Raw genomic sequence first — 10,502 nt, 5'->3', positions numbered from 1 at the left:
TTTGTCTCTGATTTTATTTACTTGGAATAAGTGTCTTTCAGAGGTGGTCATATTCTACCTCAAGCTACACAGCACTAAGTTCTTCGTGAGCACATTTATTAAAGAGTAAATACAAAGTTTATTTTGGTCTACCAGAAATATAACTTTATTTAATAATCACCATTCCTTAGTCTATAGAATGTGTATATTATTAGAATTTGCTCATGTAAGCTTTAAATGACTGTGCTAATGTACTTCTTGCTCATAATCATCTAAGCCCTCCTTATACTTAGGAAAAAGAAAACTTGGGTCTACCTTATTTCTTTGCTCGTAATTGCAAATAAAGTGAAAATGTTTCTGTATCAAATTTAAATCTAACATGATGCACAGTGTTGTTTCTTCAATAAAATGATGTAGACTGATTACGGTCTTTCCCTCTCCACTTTATGTATGTTCTCTGCATAATTAAGAAACTTATAGAATGCTGAAGTGAAGTATTGTTGTAGCCACTCTGCATGATGAGGAAGGACCCTGACCCAAAATTTGGTTCAGATGTTGAGAATGACAACACCACATATTCCTAATATACCCATATTCCTAGTAGGTAGGAAAAGGTTCGTGATTCCAGTAATGAGGCTTTCTGGGGAGAGCAGTGCTCGTTCCCCAAGATCCCAAAATGGCTTGAAATAGTATGGAAAGGAGGGTGGCTTGGGTTTTTATGATATTTGACGTGTGGGTTAAGTAGGGACAGGGATTTTCCATGCATAGGCCAGGGCTTTTGTGATATGAATCTCCCACTCATGCCAAAGGAGGGAGACCTGGGCTTTCTTATCAGTTTGACCAAATGTGGAGTAGAAGGAAAAGAAGGAGAAGTAGAGCTTTAAAGCTGCCAGTAATCAAACATCAAGGTGGAGTAAGATTCTTGACTACGGTGCTAATAAAAGAAAGAGAATTCTACTTACTGAGAAAATATAACTAATTTGAATTTTATGTTATCATATTGTATTATAAATGCAACTGGAATATATGAAATAATTACAAATTAAACCTACAGAGAGTTTCCGTTGTGGCTCAGTGGTAACAAATCCAACTAGTATCTGTGAGGATGCAGGTTCGATCCCTGGCCTCACTCAGTGGGTTAAGGATCCAGCATTGCCATGAGCTGTGGTGTAGGTCATAGACACGGCTTGGATCTGGCATTGCTGTGGCTGTGGCGTAGGCTGGCAGCTGCAGCTCCTATTTGATCCCTAGTCCGGGAACTTCCATATGCTGCAGGTGTGGCCCTAAAAAGAAAAAAAAAATTAAATGTACAAATGATAGAAGAGCAGGATAAACATGGCTTATGAACAAAAGGCCTAATAAAATTAGAAGAATAATATGACAAAAGAAATAAGATGTTAATGGCAATACCAGTTAAATTGAAGACATTGTTAATTTTTAATAGCATTGCTTTATGTAGTAGTTAGCAGATGCAGTGGCCATCTCTCAGATTAGAGACATTATATAACTATAATTCAAACTCAAAATTCTGAGAAAACCCGACATGATCAATGACCTTTTTTGGTGTTGTTGCTAATTCAAATCAAACTGAGCAAGGATTTCAGACAAAAAAATTATGAATAAAATCAAGTCTAGATTTGTTTTCACTTTTTAACATTTCTGGAATGATGTCATTCATTCTGTGGAGTTTAATCAAACTGTGAAGCAACAGCAATCTCAGACTTTGGATGGTATTTTGAGATATTCTAAACATTGGCTTTTAGAATTAGCCATAAAGCATGGGACCTAGCTGAGAAGTATTCTTATTTTGACATCTTTCCTCTTTCTTGGTCCAGACAGCAGCGACCTTCCACTGCTTTTCAAACCATAGGCTGTAATGGAGCATCAAGAGATACCCTCCCAACCCCAACACACTGTTGTGCACCTAGTGGATGATTCTGGTAAAGATTCCTCGTCTCTACCCCTAAGACTTCTACTCTTTAAAGTATAAAGTTTGCACCCCCACCTACCCCTCCATACATAGTAAAGAGGATTTCTTCCATTTCTGAAATTCTAAGTTCTTTTAACTTGTCTCAGTTTTTCTAACTTAATAAGAGGTGATTATAAGTTTGTGTATCTTATTTTTTTGCTTATTGTCTAAACTTTGTCTCTTTGCAAATGAGCCTCAGAATAGGTCACCTGGATCTCTCAATTATTTTGATTTCATAAAGCTTATCTTTATTTCTTTATACAAAAGCAAAGCTACATATTGTAGACATTTGAGAAAAACAATCTGAAAAATAATTGAGAAGAAAAATCAATAGTGATGGTGTAGTAGAGAAGAAAGAGCAGGCTAAGGGGATAAAGATAATAAGGAGGGGCATTTCAAAGATGATGGTAGGGAAGGATTCTCCAAAGTGATGACTTTTTGAGAAGCTCATGAAGGGTGTGAGGATGTGAATTGTGATGTTGGAGAAGTAGCACCTCTAACAGAGGGAATAGTATGTGCAAATTCCTTAAATGAGAGGAGATTTGGTGTGTTCAAACACTGACCAGGTGATCAGGAGGCCATAGAAGCTGGAGTGCAGTGAGTAAGGTGGCAACAGTGAAGGAGCTTGAGTTTACCTTGAGGATTTTAGATTTTGTCCTGAGTCTGATGGAAAACTATTTGAAGGATGCCGAACATTGCCATGCTCTGATCTGGCTCACATATTTAAAAGATTAATCTGACTATTATATAAAAAATATTCTGGTAGTAGATAACATAAAGAGGAAGACCATTTAAGTGGCCCTCACATGAGTCAAAGAAAGAGATAATAGAGGAGATGAGCAATTAGACAGATTTTTAGTGGCTGGATTGGATGTATAATGTGAGAGAAAAATAAAAATCAAAGATGATTCCAAAATTTTAGACCTTAGCTCTTGGGTGCTGGATGCCTTCTGCAGAGATGAGAAAATGTATGGGAGTGGCAGTTGGGGTTGAGAGTTTGTTGAGTTTGTCTATTAGATATGTAACCAGAAATATTGATCAAACAGGTGGAAATGAGAGTCTAGATTTCAGAGCAAGGTAAAAGATGGACCTAAATTTGGGAGTAACAGCTCGCTGAAGTCATAGGTCTGGATGACAGCACATAAAAAGAGAATGAGTGTACAGTGAGAAAAAGCCCAGAGTGGACCTGGGGACACACTGACATCTAGAGTTTGGGAAGGAAAGGGAAATTTGATCAGAGAACTTCAAGATAGGAAACAAAAATGCTGTTAGTGGAAAAACTAACACCAATGTCTGCTTTGAGGATAGGAATATTCTGAAAGACAATTTTGCTAAAGGAAGAACAGAGTATACAACTCCTAATAAACAGCAGGTTTAAAAGTACCACAAGAACCAAAGGAAGAGTTCCAGTTCCCACAAAAGGTGCTTGCTTCTGAGAATCTTTACTCTCAGAAATAAAAGCTGCTCTTCATTATCAATCATAATGACATATATTTTCATTTTTCAAAGCCTCTTCGTACATCATCCCATTTTATTTTCACACAAACGCTTACTTAGGAGACATGATAAATTTTAATAGTCATTTTATAGATGAGAAAGTTGAGGTTTAGCGGGTGAAGTGGTTTCCCTAAAGTTACATTACTAGTTGATGATGACACCAGCTCTGCAACTAATGACTCCTGTCTCCTACTTATTTCTACTTTACATACCACTGTCAAGCGTTTTATAGTGTTTTTAGTGTTTTATAGTGTTTCTTTTTCTCACAAAGAGCATTTTATACAGTAAATTACACATACATAGGACATACAATGCCAAGGAAATATCTTCATTATCCATCCATTCCATTTAACCAACCACAGATCTATCAGCCCATAAATCAATTCCATAAATAAGTTTTGAGCACCCACTAGGTAAATAAGACACCATGTTAATGTGGATATACAAAGATGAGGATGAAGTAAGATTTGCCCTCAAGATGATCATAATCTAAGGGATTTTTTCACTCTTTTACCTGTTATGCAATAATGGTAATTCACAGTAATTTGTGATTGGTTAGTTTCAGATTCCATCATGGGCTTTACCTCTCCAGAATACCAAGTTCTAGCTGATGGAGTTATAAGTTTATATTTTATGTTCTTATTTGAAACTACCAGTTGTACATTAATCATTTGTTAAAACAGATTTTGGAAATCATTAATCCAACACTTTCATCTTATGGCTAGGAAATTAAAGCCCAGAGAAATGAAAAGCAATTTGACCAAGCTACAAAGCTAATCCATGGCATTGACATTGAAAGCTACAGTTTGTTAAAGCAGTTTCTCAGATCTCTGAGTTCTGGCCAAGGATTCTTCCTGGTTGCCAAAAGTTTCCAAGAAGTTTATCTTGGAAATTCTATGAGTTTCTCACCCAAGAATTAATTTTACCAAGCCAGATGGCTTTGCTGGCAAGAATGGGTGGTCACAATCCAAATTTTGAAATCTGAGAGGGAGCTTGCATTTCATTATAGAATTCAGATGATCGATGTTCACAATTTGAGATTTTAGTCAGATATTTTCAAGTTTGGGAGAATAATGTATAAGCATCTCCAAATAGCACATAGATATTTCCTTTTTATTTAAATTGAGCTTGAAGTCCCTTATTAATGATATTATATCAATATTTTAATCTCATCCTAAAATATTACTAATGTGAAGCTACCAGGAACATTGTTTTAAGGTTTATTATGGTAATCTCAGTGTCTTAATTAGAACAACAGTTTATTTATTTTTATTTATTTATTTATTTATTTTTTAGGTATGCACCCATGGCATATGGAGGTTTCCAGCTAGGGGTCAAATAGGAGCTGTAGCTGCTGGCCTACACAGAGCCACAGCAATGCAGGATCCGAGCCGCTACTGTGGCCTATACCACAGCTTACAGCAATGCCGGATCCTAAACCCACTGAATGAGACCAGGGATCGAACCTGCATCCTCATGGATGCTAGTCAAATTCGTTTCCACTGAGCCACGATGGGAACTACTCATTTGGTGATAACTCTTATATTGCCCTGACAAATGTCTTCTATTGTTATCTTAAATATTTATTTACCCAATTTTGAGAATAAGAATCATATCTGCTTGATTCCTATGTTCCTATCTACAATGAACAAAGTACCTTGCACATAGAAGGTATTTCTATTTATTTTTTATTGAGTTTAGTTTTTAAGGAATTGTTATTATTTCTTTGAAGGGAACAACAGTACCAAAAAAAGTGTATTGTAAGAATATTACAATGACCTATATGACATATTTGACGATTCTCTCTTTACTTTTGTATTATGTGCATCATTACCTAGAATTTTAAATGTTCTTTCCCAGCAAGATGCTTATTATTAAATCATGGAAAATATAGAAGGGAGAATGGGACTTGGGAAAGATTTTGCCTTGGAAATACTCATCGTGAGCCTATGTGATACATCATTTTCAGCTTGGTGGATGTCAGAGTATCCAGGGTGGGATAAAATTTGAAGTGCTTGTCAGGTCTGTTAGACAAGCTGGCATAAATCTCATTTCACATTGACATTCTTCAACTAAGATTTAATAGTCTAAAAATTCAGGTAGATGCTGCCAAAACTCTACAAAACCTTAAGGCTTGGAATGTCCTCAAGAAAGGACAAAAAGGAGTGACAATAAATTTTCTTGAAGGTCATCATCTAAGAATGATGCAGTGCATTAGAAGCCTGACAACTTTGCTGTCCCATAAAGGCCCCCAAAGTATTCCTAGCAAATGCTTAATTATGCTTCTCAGAATAGGCCTTGCTTTAGAACATTTAATAGAGTAAATTTTTGGCTTAAAATAGTTTGCTCCCCACCTACCACCCTCCTCCTTTCTGATTGCTCTAGATAACAGAGAGTCTTTTTTCTTTTTATAGCTGCACCTGCCAGGGGTTGAATTGGAGGTGCAGCTGCAGGTCTATGCCACAGCCATGGCAACACCAGATCCGAGCCACATGTGGTCTTCGATGTAACTCATGGCAATGCCAGATCCTTAACTTACTGAGCGAGGTCAGGGAACTAACTTGAATCCTCACAGAGACAACGCTGGGTCCTTAACCTGCTGAGCCACAATGGGAACTCCTGGAGAATATTTTAAAGAGCTGAATGGATACCAGAGAAAGCAAATCCTAGCATTTTAAAGGGTTATAAATAATTAATTGTGTATGAAGGAAATCTTTCCTAATTTCCCTTGCCGCTATTTTCTGTTCTTTGACTTGGTTCCTAGGTATGCTTCATTTCATTTTATTTTTTTATATTTTCTCCTCTCTTGTCCCAGGTGTCCATCTCTTCTTCTACGTAAAGTAGCCTGTCCTTCTTCTCTTTTACTTATTAACTCCCATTCTCAGTGAGCTTTCAATGCTTGGTGAGATTTTATTCTCATCCTTGAACCCAATAGTACTCTTGATATTAAAAGAAAGGCTAATTGAGATGAGTTTTGCATCTACTTATCCTTCTTCACAAATGAGTTTTCTTATAAGAGGTGAGGTTGGTAATGGAGATAATTCACACTAATATCAAACATATATAAGTAGTTTTCTATATATCCATCTAAAATAAGTCTCAAAGTAATACTGTGAAGTAAATTCTGTCACCCCCTCACAACTAATATGGTTGATAAAACTGAAACTCAAATAAGTGCCATAGGTCCAAAAAAGTCCAAATCCCAGGCATAAAGGGAGTTCTCTTTTAGCCAGAAGAAGACAATTGCTTCTACTGTCACGGGTGGCATGATAAACTTAGTTCCCACTGCAGGAGAGAGTTTTTGAATGAAAAAGAAAGTTAAAGCATTGAGTCAAAATATATTCTTTGTTTCTGGTTCACCTTTGCTCATGCTGCTGAAGCCCCTGGTTTCAAATAAAGTATCAATCCTGTGAAATGAGGCATTATGGGATAAAAAAATAACCCAGTGGGAAATAATGCTATACATTTGCTCAAGACTCTGAAGGAATTTCAGATTCAAGTTAATACAAATGGTGAAAGCCCTGTTTCATGGATGGGCCCTGCTGAGGCAGAGGTTCCGTGGGCTACACAGAGTGCTAGAATCTGGGTGAAGTTACAGTGAAGTTGTTCTCTACCTACATTCCCTATAATCAATGGCCTATTTTTACGATAGCTTTCATACAGAAACCCTTTCAGGTACATGTTCAAATTTCACCTTCATCAAAAATGCTCAGGCTTAAGCAAAGCAGGAATAGTAGCCATTATTTGACTGATGGGAAAAATAATGCCCCAAGAATTTTAAAAGCATCATAAACGTATCAAAATGTGAAATGGTGATGCAAATCTAGAAGTCTTGTCCACGAACATATTGTGCTTTCCACATTACCCAAAAGGAGAGCATAATAAAAGAGGGCTTTAAATTAAATTTAAAATTATATCCTTGATATATATAAAAATCAAAAGCAAAATGGCTGGTGTGAATCAAGCTATATAAATAATAACATTACATGTGAATGGATTAAACACTTCAATCAAAAGGAAAATATGTCAGAGTGAAAAGGGAAGAAAATATGACAAGCGACAAGATGGACACTCTGTAATGATAAAAGAGTATATTCATCAGGAAGACATAACAATTATAAACATCCACGCACCTAACAACAGAGCTCCCAAAATGTGAAACAAAACTAACAGAACTGAAGGGATAAATAGATGATTCAATAATTGAGATTATACGTCCCAACTTCAGTAGTGGATAGAACTACTAGATAGATTAACATGCATATAGAAGACTTAACACTAAAACCCACCTGGATCTAATAAATATTTTTAGACCAGTCCACCCAATAACAGTGGAATATAACTTCTCCACAAATGCATATAGAACATTCTCCAAGATAGTCTATATGTTAATAAAACAGGTTTAAAAGGATTGAAATAAAGTAAAAAATGTGCTCTCTGACCATAACGGAATGAAATTAGAAATCAATAACAGAAGTAAATTTGGAAAAAATCACAAATATATGCAAATACAAGTACACACTACTAAGTAACTAACAGGCCATTGAAAAATTCACAAAAGAAATTAGAAAATATTTTGAGATGGATGAGAATAAGAACACACCAGAATTTAAGAGATGAACAAAAGCAGTGCTTATACGAACACTCATAGTTGTGAATACCTATATTAAAAAAAGAGAAAGACCTCAAATCAATAGCCTAAACTTAAGAAACTAGAAAAAGAAGAGCAAAATAAACCCATATCTATGAGTTCTGTCATGGCTCAGTGGGTTAAGAATCCAGCCTTGTCACTGCTGTGGCTCTGGTTACAGCTATGGTGAGAGTTTGATCCCTGGCCCAGGAACTTCCACATGTCATGGGTGCAGCCAAAAACAAAAACAAAAAACAAACAAACAAACAAACAAAATAAACCCATAGCCAAAATAAAGATTGCAATAGGAATCAATGAAATAGAAAATGGAAAAAGAAAATAGAAAAACAATGAAACCAGAAGTTGGATCTTTGAAAATATCAACAGAGTTGAAAAATCTTAGTTATATTGACCAATAAAAGCAAAGATAAGGTTCAAATTACTAAAATCAGGAATAAAAAGGGGAATAGTATTTTATTTATAGGAAAAAATGATTATGAGGGAATATTGTAAATAGCTGTATGCCAACAGATTAGATAAGTTAGCTTAAATGGACACATTTCTAGAAAAGCACAAATTACCAAAAGCAACTCATTAAAAAAAAAAAAACTGAATGTAGCTAAAACAAGAAAACACATTGAATTAGTAGTAATTTTCCGTGAAGACAAGCCCAAAGTCAAAGGTCTTCACTAGTGAAGTTCATCAAACACTGAAAGAAGAATTCATACCAATCCTTTATAAATGTTTATCAAAAAATAGAATCAGAAATACTTCCTAATTTATTTTATGAAACAAGTATTACTCAGTTATCAAAACCAAATAAGGCATTGCAAGAAAAGAAAACTACTCAGCAATATTCATTATTACTATAGATGGCAAAACTCTCAACAAATCTAGCAAGTCAAATCCAGAAAGTTATAAAAATGATTCTACACCAGGACCAAGTAGGGCTTATCCCAGAATTCAAGGTTAGTTCAACATCTACCTAAATTTTTACATGGAAATTATAAAACATAGATTAAAAAAAAAGAAGACTTAGATAAGTGAAAAGTTATCCTGTATCCATGGTGCCAAGATAATTCAATGTGGAAAAAAATAGCCTGTTTAACAAATGGTGCTGACGACTGGATAGATGTACGCAAAAGAATAAAAGTGGACCCCTATTTCACATAAGACACACAAAAAACTCAAAATGGATCATGAACCTAAATGTAAGAACTAAAACCATAAATTCTTAGACAAAAACATTCATGTAAATCTTCATGATCTTGGATTAGACAATGGCTTTTTTGATACAACACCTAAAGCATAAGCAATAAAAGAAAAAGTAGATAAATTGGACTGCATTAAGTCAAAAACTTTTGAGTGTTAAAGTGCACCATCAATAAAGTGAAAAAACAACCCACACAATAGAAATAATAATATCTGCAAATCATGTATCTGACAACAGACTTGTATCATGAATATATAAAGAACTCTTACAACTCAGCAACAAAAACACAACACAAATAAAATATGGGAAAATAATCTGAACAGAACTTTCCCCAAAAAAGATACACAAATAGCTAGAAAACACATGAAAATATCCCTAACATCATTAGTCCTTAGGGAAATGCAAATCACTACCATAATGAGTCACCACTCAACTCCCACTAAGACTGCTATAATCAAAATGGCACACAATATCAAGTGTTTAGTAAGGTCTTGGAGAAACTTGAACCAAGATAGATGGCTGATGAGAATGTAAAGTGGTGCATCTCCTTTGGGAAAGAGTTTGGCGGTTGCTGAAAATGTTAAACATACATCATATGACCTAGCAATTCTACTCCAAGAAAAATAGAAATATATATGCACACAAAAACATGTACATGAATGTTTATAGAAATAGTATTACTCATCATTCTGGTTCCAAACCAGAAAAACCCAACTGTCCATCAACTGAGAAATAAATAAATAAATAATGGTATATCTATACAAGAAATATTATTTGGCAGTAAGAAGGAATGAAGTTCTGACACGTGCCACAATATGGATGATTCTTGGAAATATTATGCTAAGTGCAAGAATTCAGTCATGAAAGAACACATATATGATTCTATTACATGTAATAGAAGAATAGGCAAATCTATAGATGAAGAAAGTATGTTGGTGGTTGCTTAGGGCATGGGGAGGGTGGAAGGAATCAGGAGTCTTCTACTGGGTCCAGGGTTTCCTTTTAGAGGGACAGAAATGTTTTAAGATTAGATTGTGGGGATAGTTATACAACACTGTGGCTATACTAGCCATTGAACTGCACACTTTAAATTGGCGATCTATTTAATATATGAATTATATCTCAATTGAACTGTTTAGAGATCCATGTTTTGACTGTTAACTATTCATTCACCTTTCTTTCAATGAATAATTATTAAGTACCAATTATCTGGC

Source organism: Phacochoerus africanus, chromosome 6, assembly GCF_016906955.1.
Source record: "Phacochoerus africanus isolate WHEZ1 chromosome 6, ROS_Pafr_v1, whole genome shotgun sequence".
Taxonomy (NCBI): domain Eukaryota; kingdom Metazoa; phylum Chordata; class Mammalia; order Artiodactyla; family Suidae; genus Phacochoerus; species Phacochoerus africanus.
Note: the sequence above shows the minus strand (reverse complement) of the source record.